Below are 11,963 nucleotides of genomic sequence, written 5' to 3' on the forward strand. Positions count from 1 at the left end.
GCACTTGCTACCAAAAACTCAAAAGTATTTGACAGTAGATTTCTTATGGAACCACATCTCATAAGCTGTTTTATAGTTTGACTTTCTTGTATAGACTCGGTTGATTATATAGCATGCAGTATTTACGGCTTCAGCCTAAAGATTTTTAGATAGCTTCATACTATTCAACATTACATTAGCCATTTCTTAAAGCACTCTCTTTTTCCTTTCTACAATTTCATTTTGTTGTGGAGTTTTGGGTGCAGAGAATTCATGCGATATTCCCTGATCGCTACAGAATTTCTCAAAACTTCTATTCTCAAATTCAGATCCATGATCACTACGGATCTTACAGACTTGAGAACATTTTTCTGTTTGGATCCATTTGAGAACTCTTTTTACTTCATCAAGGATTTCTGATTTATCCCTTAAGAAAGCTACCTAAGTGAATCTGGTATAATCATCCATGATCACCAGTATGTATTTTTTGCCACCTCGACTCTCCGTCCTGGTTGGTCCTATTAAATCCATATGGAGAAGCTCGAGTGGTCTTGATGTGGCATTGGAGTTCACCTTCTTGTGAGAGCTCCTAGTTTGCTTGCCAATCTGGCATTCGCCACATATTTTATCTATTTTTTATAATTTAGGTAGACCTCTTATTAGTTCTCTTTTGCTCAGTCTATACAAATTGCGGTAGTGCACATGTCCAAGACATTTATGCCAAAAATCAGTCTCATCGGTGTGGACCATGTAACACGTTTGACTAGATGAGCTAGATTCACTAACAATATAGCAGTTTTCAGAAGTTCTGTGACCAGTTAATATTACTGAACCCTTATTATTTAGAATTTCACAACCTTGGTTAGAAAATCTTACACTATGATTGTTATCGCATATTTGAGATATGCTTAACAGATTGTGTTTTAATCCTTCAACATATAAAACATTTTTAAACAAAGGAAGGTCATAGAGTTGAACCATACCTTGGCAAATAATCTTGCAATTACTGCCATCGCCGAATGTGACTGACCCATCAGTCATGTCTTTGAGATCGGTGAATAGACCTTTATAACCAGTCATATGCCTTGAGCATCCATTGTCTAGGTACCACTTTGAATGGCTTGTAGCTTTGAAAGCAGTGTGGGCAACCAAGCAGGTAACCTTAGGCACCCATTTCATAACTGTTTTGGGTTTAGGAGTATAGTTGGTCTTCTTGTATTTGTAATTGTTGTAGGAATGACCCACTGAGTTAGATTTTAAGAGCTCCTTAAGCAAATCAACTATCTTTTCAGTCAAAGGGTTTTGATTCTGATTTTTATAGTTGATATGATTACTTTTAGGTTTGAAAGATTGAAAAGTTTTAACATTTTTAGAAAACTTTTGATTAGAACTATTTCCTTTTGAGTTTGAAGATTCTCCTTTCACAAACTTAGGAAAAGTATTCTTCTTCTTAGGAGGAACACTTTTATCGTAGCCCAAACCAGATCCGTCACCACATTTTCTTAATCCAGACAAAAGTTTTTCTAACTTTGGATCACCTTGGGCATATCTCCATGTATCCTTTAAACTCAAAAGAGAAGAGACTTCAAGTTTAAGTTTTTCATTCTCAGATTTTAAGTTTTCAATCAGGGAAGTTTTGAACTCTAAATCACATTTTGATTTTTCAAAACAATCTGAAATTTAAGATTTTTCTAAAACAAGTGATTCAAAATTTTCTTTAAGTTTTAAAAACTTTTCTTTTTGAAGTTTTAATTTTACGGCAATTTTACAACTTTCCTTGTATAGGGCATTGTAAGCATCTTGAAGATCTTCTTCATTTTCATGATCACTATTCAGATTTTCTTCACTAGTAGAATCATCATGATCTGAAAAAGTAAACTTGGTAGATTCATAAGGGCTTTGACTTCATTGCCCGACTCGATTTCAGAATCTTCTGATTCAAAAGAGGCTTCAGAATCAAAGGATTCAACCTAAGTAGCCAACATACTCTTCTTTTTGGGTTTGTCCTTTTTAGGACACTTGTTTGTTAAATGCCCATATTCTTGGTAATTGTAACATTAACTATCTTTTAAAGATTTTCAAGTTCTGGTTTTAGATCTTTTCTTATCATTTGATTTTTGAAAATCAACCCTTATTTTACTTTTAAAAATCTTGTAAAACTTTTTCGCTAAAAGAGTCATATCGTCTTCAGAATTTTCTAAATTAGAATTTTCTTAAGAAATACATTTAGAAGATTTAAGAGCGGTAGATTTACTTTTAAGAGCTTTAAAGTTTAACTCATACGTTTGTAAAGAACCAACTAGTTCTTCTACCCTCATATTGTTCGTATCACAAAGTTCCTAGATCACGATTACCTTAGAATTGAACCGTTCAGGAAGTGAGCGTAGTATTTTTGCACACATTTTATTTTCTGGGATTTTATCACCAAGACCCCACATAGAGTTTACAATGTCATTTAATCTTGTATAAAAGTCCATAAACATTTCATTTTCTTCCATATGAATTTCCTCAAATTTGGTTGTGAGGAGTTGGACTTTAGATTTCTTAAAAATTGAAGTACCCTCGTGTGTCATTTTTAAAATATCTCAAGCTTGCTTTCCCATATCACAAGATATAATTCTTTTGAACTCATCCGGTGATAGTGCACAAGTGATTGCATTTAGTGCTTTTGCATTGACACTACTTTCACTTTTCTGAACTGTGGTCCAAGTGAATTATGGTGAAACTTTTATTGATTTTGAACCATCGATACTAGTCACTTTAGTGGTAGGGGGGTTCCATTCAGTCACCGTGGCTTGCCACACACTCTCATCCATTGATTTAAGGAAAATCCTCATCTTGGCTTTCCAATAGGCATAATTGGAGCTATCAAATGGTGGAGGCTTAGTGACTGAGAAGCTATCAAAATTTGACATCTTATCAATAGCTTAAATCAATTAGCTAAGGAAATAAATCCAAATATAAAGAATTAGAATGAGCTATTAGGCTTTGATACCACTTGAAAAAGCCAAGCTATATGTCCTAGAGGGGGGGGGGGGGGTGAATAGGACTGCCAAATTTAAAATAATAACAGCAAAATTAAATAATGAGATAGCCAAATAAAGGAAATCAATTCACAATGCTGAAATGAAAGACAACCTCAATAAACAAGTATTGAGAGGTTGATACAAATGCTGTTCTAAGGACAACCTTACACCATAAAAACCAAGGGTTTATGGCAGGACAACCTTATTTCTAGAACGTTCTTCGTATCAAAAACTCAAATCGAAGAGGAATAAATAAATAGCAAGGAATTGAAATAAATTGTAAGAATTTAAATCTAAATTATTACAACATTCCCCACGGTGCTTGAAATGTAAATATTATAACATTCACATCCACACATACATTCCACAAACTTGAATGATAAAAGATAAGAAATATAACTCACACATCCACAAAACATAAAGAGTTATAGTGGTTCGCCTGTGTGTACAGTAACTGTTAAACAACAACCACACATCTTGCTACTCCACTCCTAATATCCTCACGTAGGGGATATTAGCGTTCACTATGAAAATAGGTTTCACATGTTCACCCAAAACCTTCATAATTGTATCTTTCAAATGGGCTTGCACAATTCAAAAACCCCAACCTTTGAGTTTTCTGGCTCTCCTTAGATAACCAACACAATGAGATTTTTCTGGCTTAATCTCAAAAGAAACCAAAATAAGAAAATTTACAATATAGTAAAATATCTGGATTTCTCCTTTTGTAGCAGCCCGGAAGAACTAATCGGAGTAGAAGTTCGAATGTGGAAGTTCAATGTCTAATACTCACTTTGAAATGGTTTTATGTTCTAATTGATTTTAAATTAAACCAGATGGGCTAGCTATATTTGATTTTGATTCCAAGAAGAAGGAATACAACAATTCCTCTTTTCAATTCAGATTGGAATATAGAAACAAAATCAAATTAATAAAGTTAACAAAAGAGAATATTAAATATGCACAATGTAGCTTAAAAATGAACACAAACTTATCTCAGAGTGATGCCTTGATTTTACTTAAAATTCGATATTAAACTTTGAAATTCGTGTTCTATTTATAGTTACAGAAATCTCATCTATGACTGGTCCTGAGGACACTATGACTGGTCGTAGAAGAACTGATTTTTGAAATTTTTAAGCACGGTAGGATAAAACCGTTTCACGACTGGTCATGAGCATCCTACGACTAGTTGTGAGAAACTAGGAACAATTGCTGGAATTTGAGTCGCAGGTTCAGGACTGGTCGTAGTATAAGTCGTGCACTTTTCACATGACTGGTTGAACAGAATCCAGGACTGGTTATAGCTCAACCAAAAAATTCTAAAATTTTGTAACAACTTAGGACTGGTCTAGGAATTTCTTGGACTGGTCAAGCCGGAGATAGGACTAGTCGAACAGAGTTCAGGACTAGTCTTAGAATAGTCCAAATACATGTAAAGTAATTCAATTTGAATTATGTATACAAAATGACCTACCATAAGATCAATCTAAGGTCAATTATACCTTGAAAGTGGGGTATGAACATTGAGACTTCATTTCTTTAGATGATAGTTGACCTTTGAAGATTATGAAGCTTGAGATCTCTCTACTTGATGTAACATTGAGCTTAAGATCTTCTAGAGCTTGAATTACACTTAATCTTGAGTTGTACTTCTTGGAGCTTGAATTACACTTGACTTGGGTCTTGAACAAGATCACTTCTTCCGTTGTAGCTTGTACTTGCATTTCTTGAAATGGTTTGAAGTAGTTCTTCATTCTTGACTTGAAGCAAATGTTTAGAGAGGTGATGCAATGTCTTGATCATATATACCAATGAGCTACACAAGACATAGATTGATGTTTTGGCACCACAAAATTTGACAACCAAAGGAGCATAAAACCATAGCACTTACATGTGTACATCAAGCAAACCTAAAATTAGGTGGTGATCAATAGGGACTGTCCCTTCTCAAAAATTAATTGAAAATGTCCAATTTTCAAGGGACAAGTCACTTGTGGATGCATACATACCTCGTGCTATGGAGCGGTAAGCCATTCCGCCCCAATCGAGAACATTTTCCTAACCTATAGCAGTAAGGATAAGCAAAAGTTTATATGGGGCAGTGTGGTCTACATTTATAGTCATTTCAATAATAATTTCTCTAGTGTGGAAATCCCTAACATGCTCTGAATATTCTCTGGGAGATCTTAGGGTTCTCATGCTAATGAGAGTCGACCTAGAGGAGCCGCTTGGGCCCTTGTGAGTAGCATTCCTCTTAGTATGATGCTCCATTTAGATATTGCAAAAGAGAAGATTAAAAAAGATAGATGGGTTGAGTCTAGATCAGATTTTTACTCAAAACCCACTAAGGAAAGGTTGTAAATCATAAATACACCACAAATAGAAGGTAAACTAGCAAAGAGGAACTTAAATCTAGAAGAAAAATAAAAATAGACCACTTACAATGAAGATTTAGAGATGGGTTCGTCGAAAGAAGCACTAGCTAGTCGAAGAAGAAGGTGAAAAATGAAATAGAAAAGTGATTTTTCCCCCTTTATGTGTAAACCTGTGCTCCTCGACTGGTCTAGTATGGTCCTTGACCCATCGAAGGTAGATTAATCGAGGATGTAATCGACCTGTTAAGCAGTCCATAAATTTGAAAAAATTTATATTTAAAATTTTTAAAATTTATTTACATGTTATGCATTTAAACATTATAAACATATACTAATAATAAAATGCATAAATAACACAATTAATTAATTAAAAGTACACAAACCAATATTATACTTTAATTTGGAATATCTATTCTTGTCAAGCGGTTTGGTCATTATGTCTGCAAGCTGCTTTTCGGTTTAAATATATTGTAATGAAATACTCTTGTCCGTACTAATTCTCGAATATAATGATATCAAATGTCGATATGTTTCTTACGAGAAAGTTAAATAGGATTCTTTCAAATATTAATTGCACTTGAGTTATCACAAAATAATGTCATTGTATCTTACGTAATCTCATAGTCAGCTAACATCTTTTTCATCCAGATCAGCTGAGTGTCAGCATTACCAGCTGCGATATATTCGGCTTCAGCTGTTAAGAGCGATATAGAATTTTGTTTCTTACTGAGCCAGGAAAATAAACAATTCCCTATGTAGAAATATCCACCACTGGTAGATTTTCTATCATCGATGTTTCCTGCCCAATCTGCATTGGTATATCTATCAAGTTGTACAGTTGTATCATGCAGATACCATAGACCTAAGTTAATAGTACTTGCGACGTATCTGATTATTCATTTAACAACAATTAGATGTGATTCCATAGGATCATATTGATATATAGAACATATTCCAACACTAATAGCAATATTAGGTCTACTAACAGTTAAGTATAGAAGACTACCAATCATACTCCGATATAGACGAGAGTCTATACTTTAACCTGATTCATCCTTAGAAAGTTTGAGAGTTGTACTCATACGAGTATCAAACTTTTTTCCATTCTCAAACCTAAATATCTTTATAAGATTTAAGGCATACTTTGTTTGTGAGATGAATATGCATACTTTGTTTTGTGAGATGAATATGCCATCTTCCTTTTATTTTACTTGTAATTCAAGAAAGTAATTTAATTATCCAACTATACTCATTTCAAACTTGGATTTCATCATATCTGCAAACTCAATGGACAAGTTAGTGCATGTAGATCCGTAAATAATATCATCAACATATATATTTACTATCAATATATGTTCATTATATTTCTTGATGAACAAGGTTTTATTAACACTTTCCATGATAAAGTTGTGACTAAGTAAGAATTTAGTCAACTTTTCGTACCATGCCATGGGAGCTTGTTTCAAACCATAAAGTGCCTTTTTAAGATGGTACACATGATCTAACAGTTTAGGGTCCTCAAAACCCTTAGGTTGTTCAACATATTCTTCTTCATGTAGATCACCGTTTAGAAACACACTTTTAATATCCATTTGATATATTTTGAATTTTTTATAGCAAGCAATTAAAATGAATAATCTAATCGATTCAAGGCGTGCAACTGATGTAAAAGTTTCATCATAGTTAATTCCTTGTATCTGAGTATAACCTTGTACAACCAGTCGTGCCTTGTTTTAATGATATTCCCCATTTCATTAGATTTGTTCTTAAAAATCCATTTGGTTTCGATTATATGTTTATCAGAAGGTCTAGGAACCAAGTACCAAGCATCATTTCTGATGAATTGATTTAACTCTTCTTGCATAGCCAATATCAAACTTTCATCAGCAAGTGCTTCTTTTACATTGCCGGTTCAATTTGAGAAGTGAAGCAGACGTAATTACAGATATTTTCTAACTGTCTTCTTGTCTGAACACTAATGCGAGGGTTACCCAATATTTGATCAGTCGAATGGTCTTTCACTAATCTTAATTCAGTATTATCTAATTTAGATGAAGAGTCAGGTTTATCTATAATGTTGACTTCATCATCATCTTGACTTGGTGTGGGTGTGATCAAGTGATCGTCAATTACTACGTCAATAGATTCCTAAATCACCTCTGTTCTTTTGTAAAGAACACGATATGCTCGACTATTTAGAGCATAACCTAAGAATATTCTCTCATCACTCTTGGCTTCGAACTTTCCTAAATTTTCCCTATCACATAAAATGAAACATTTACTTCCAAAAGTTCGAAAGTATTTGACAGCCAGTTTCTTATGAAGCCATTACTCATAGGCTATTTTATCTTTGGCTTTTCTAACATAGACACAATTTATAATGTAGCAAACAATATTAACAGCTTCAGCTCATAAGTTTTTCTGTAAGTTCATGCTATTTATTATTACATTGGCCATTTCCTACAGTATTTTGTTCTTTCTTTCAACTACTCCATTCTGTTGAGGAGTCTTAGGAGTAGGGAACTCATGTGATATACCATGGTTAGTGTAGTACTTCTCAAAATTGCAATTTTCAAACTCAGTACCGTGATCACTTCTAATTTTGATCAAATGTACTTTTTTAGTTTGAATTCGTTTTAGAATTCTTTTGACTTCATCGAAAGTGTCCGATTTCTCTCTTAAGAAGGCTACCCAAGTATATCTAGTAAAATCATCAACAATAATCAGAAAATACTTCTTTCCACCTCTACTCTCCATTCTCGTTGGTCCCACCAAGTCCATGTGGAGTAGTTCAAGAGGTTTGGCTATGGCTAAGGAGTTTACTTTCTTGTGACTACTCCTAATTTGTTTGCCAATCTGACATGCACCATAAATTTTTTCTACCTTTTTAAATTTGGGTAAGCCATGAATGTGATCTCTCTTGCTCAATCTGTAAAGATCTCTAAAGTTAACATGTCCAAGATGTTTATGCCATAGTTCTATTTCGTCTGTTTGGACCATGTAACATGAATAGTTAGAAGAGCATGAGTAATTAATAATGTATCAATTTTTAGAGGTCCTACGACCATTTAATATCACACTTCCCTTCTCATTTGTAATCTCACATCCGTGATTTGAAAATTTTACACTATATTTGTGTTGAGGGTCAAATATTACATATTGGACCCCATTTATCACTTGGTTTTATGAACATGATAATGCTTAATGTCCTATTTTAATCATGTTTGTGTTGCAAGGTGAATTTAAGAGCTTGGATTGGAAAATGTGCTAAAAACATGGATTTGATGCTCAAAGATCACTAAGGCAAGGGTTGGATCTTAGGAGACTAAGATTGAAGAATTCACATGCCAAAGATCCAAGGAAACTAAGTGATGAAAAAAGAGAATCGAAGACTAAAGTGAAGAAAAGGAATCCTGAAAACAAATTTCGGGACCATAAAAGTCTAATATGGAAAACTGCCAAAATTGCCTTCGATCATATCGAAAAACATTCGATGCATCAAAGATCATATCAAAGGTACTTAGATGTATCGAAGGTGAAATAAAAAATTACTGGATTTTTAAGCCAAACTTGCTGGATAGTTTTGGACCATTTTTTATGCTATTGAAAGACCTTCGATGCATCGAAGCTTATATCAAAGATCATATCGAAAGACCTTCGATGCATCGAAGCTGTTATATGGACTGCGTAAATTTGAGGCAGTTTCTAAATTCTTCCAAGTCGGTGTGAAAGGAGGTGCTGCAAAACTATAAATAGGAGTTCCCAGGGCATCCCTGGGTATCATCTAGGGTTTGGAGGAGTAAACCACAAGGGTGGAGAGCCATCGCCAAGCATTTTTCTTCCTTTCTTCCTTAGTTTTCAAGTTTTCTTAAGAGATTTTAGTTTAATCATGTCTATGGTTGGCTAAACCTTTTAACTAGGGCTAAAAGGTGAAGCTTGTAGCGTGATTGGATGTTTTTATTGCTTTGATTCATGTTTATGTTGAACTTACTTTGATTCTAGTTTGATATTTAAGGAATACTTTCATTTTTTAATGATTTATTGTGACTTAAATTACAGTAGATCTGCAATAGCTTTGAGTATCTTCTTTTCCTGTTTTGAGATTAAGGGATTGGTAAATCCTGTTGTTTGCCATCGTCTCATGGGCATGGTTTAGTGATGGAATCTCTGCCAATTATCATAATTCTCTTCTTTTAAGAATTAGTTCAAAGGAAGTTCAGATTTGATCTTAATTGCTATATCTTCTAATTGGATAGGATAACACTCCAATTCCAATAGTGTTACTTGAATCAAGTAAGGAATCACCCTAATTGCTGCAAGTGGATCCTTGGAAACCCTAGTTCCCACCTTTGAATTTACAAGTTTTAGTTAAACAATTCATAATTACTCTTTCTACAATTTCAGATTTAGATTCACATCTTCTTCTAGTTCTACTTCTCGCTGTTTTCATAATACACACAAGATTAGTCCATGTGGATTCGACCTCGGTCTTACCTAGATTATTACTACATTGCGACCCTACACTTAGGGTTGTGAATAAGTTTTTGGCACTGTTGCTGGGGACTAACGGTTGCGTTTTTGTAAGATTAATTAGTTTTAGAAGTAGGATAAGATTATGATTTATTTACTTTCTATTTTTAGGATTAGGGTTTGTTTAGATTTTTTAGAAACTAACTTAACTTTCCATTTTGTAGGATCCTAATATAAAAACTTCTCATTTGGTAATCTCTTTCTAATTTTTCTTGCTTTCTATTTCTAGATTAGTGTTTGTTTTCTACTTTTAGAAACTTTTTAATTTTAGGATTTCTTTTTTAGGAACTAACTCATCTTTTCATTTATGTTTTTAGAAACTTTCTAATTTTAGAATTTCTGTTTTTAGAAACTGATTTCTTTTGTTTTGTTTTATAGGATCTTAAACTAGGAACTTCCAATTTGGTAACTTCTTTCTAATTCTAGATTTCTATTTCCTTTCTTTCTTTTAGGTTTAGGTTAGAATCTGAAATTGAGGGCTAAGAGTGTTTCATGCCCAAGTGGGTCCGTGATAACACTCAACGTCTTTTGAGTGAAGGAGGATTAGTTGAGGGGTTATCTATCCATCACAGGATTAGACACCACTCGAGATCTCTAGAGTTAATTGAGGTTATGACTACAAATTAACCGGTGAATCAACCACAACCTTGAGTTGCCAAAGTCCAGGATGAGAATGAGGTGCACCATGCACCCCTGCCTCGTACTTTACAAGATTACTTACAACCAGCAGGCGTGAGCACGCCCTCATGTATGGTATTTCTAGAAAATATGGAAAACATGGATATCAAAACTGAAGTGATCCAACTCCTTCCAAAGTTCCTTGGACTTCAATCGAAAGTCCATACCTGCACTTGCAAGAATTTGATGAGTTATAGCCACTTTATACTTTCCTAACAGTCTGAGGACATAGTCAGGTTGAAACGCCTTCCTTTCTCCTGAAAGAAAAAGCTAAGACGTGGTTGCACTCACTACATCCGCGATCTATTGGCACATGGAATGACATGATGAAGTAGTTCATAAAAAAATTCTTTCCATACCATAAGATGAACACCATCAGGAAGTCAATCATGAACTTCGCTCAAAAGGAAGATGAAACATTCTTCCAATGTTGGGAGCAGTTTAAGGATCTCGTCAGTTCATGCCCACAACACGGTTTTGAAATGTGGCGCATAACAACTTTCTTCTACAATGGACTGACATCTTCCATGTGCTCATTTGTCAAGACAATGTGCAATGGGGAGTTCATGAACAAAAATGTCGATAAGGTGTGAGATTATTTTGACAAACTAGCTGAAACCGCACAATCATGGGACATCTCCCCAAAACTGAGCACCACATCTAAGCCTACTCAAGCAAAGGAGAGAGGTGGGATATACTTATTGAAAGAGGATGATGATATAAATGCTAAAGTGGCCAGTCTTACAAGGAAGGTAGAGGCCATAAAATATAAGAAGGACAAGGCTAAGGAAGTTGTTTGCGGTATCTATGCTTGCAACATACATACAACTGAAAATTTCCCAACGATACCCTCTTTTCAGGAGGCACTGAACGAGCAATCAATTGCCGTGAACAACTACCAAAGACTTTTCAATGGACCCATCTCGAACACATACAATCCTAGTTGGAGAATCATCTAAACTTTAATTGGAGGAATAGACAAACTGTTACTCCTTAAGGAATCCCTAACAAATTCTTGAATCAAGGGAATCCTTAAGAGGATCCGATCTAGAAACATATTCAAAACCAAGAGCTTATCACTCAGAGTATTTTACAAACCCTTCAAGACTTTTCAAAGGCCATATAAGGGCGTGAGATAAAAAATTCAATTGGAAAAAATGTATTCTTCTAGCCCAACCTTTCCCCAATCCTAAACCGCAATACGAAATAAGTGATCTAAGCTTTTCAAATCAAATGGAGAAAACTAAGTCTATCACCACTCTGGTAAGGGTTAAAAAGTCTAAGGACCCAGAAGTAGATGAAACTGATAAACCTAGTAATACTCTACAAGAGTTAGAACCGGAACTCCAAAGCAAGCCAATTGCACCATTCC

At 34.5% G+C, this 11,963-nt stretch overlaps 1 non-coding gene across 1 annotated transcript; it reads right to left on the reverse strand.

The window, feature by feature from the left end:
- Window positions 1-10,962: 10,962 nt before the first annotated feature.
- LOC131228427 (small nucleolar RNA R71) lies at window positions 10,963-11,069 on the reverse strand. Its single transcript, XR_009162931.1, has one exon. It is a non-coding gene; the product is annotated as a small nucleolar RNA R71 (small nucleolar RNA).
- Window positions 11,070-11,963: the final 894 nt, after the last annotated feature.

This window comes from Magnolia sinica, chromosome 15, assembly GCF_029962835.1.
Source record: "Magnolia sinica isolate HGM2019 chromosome 15, MsV1, whole genome shotgun sequence".
NCBI classification, from domain to species: domain Eukaryota; kingdom Viridiplantae; phylum Streptophyta; class Magnoliopsida; order Magnoliales; family Magnoliaceae; genus Magnolia; species Magnolia sinica.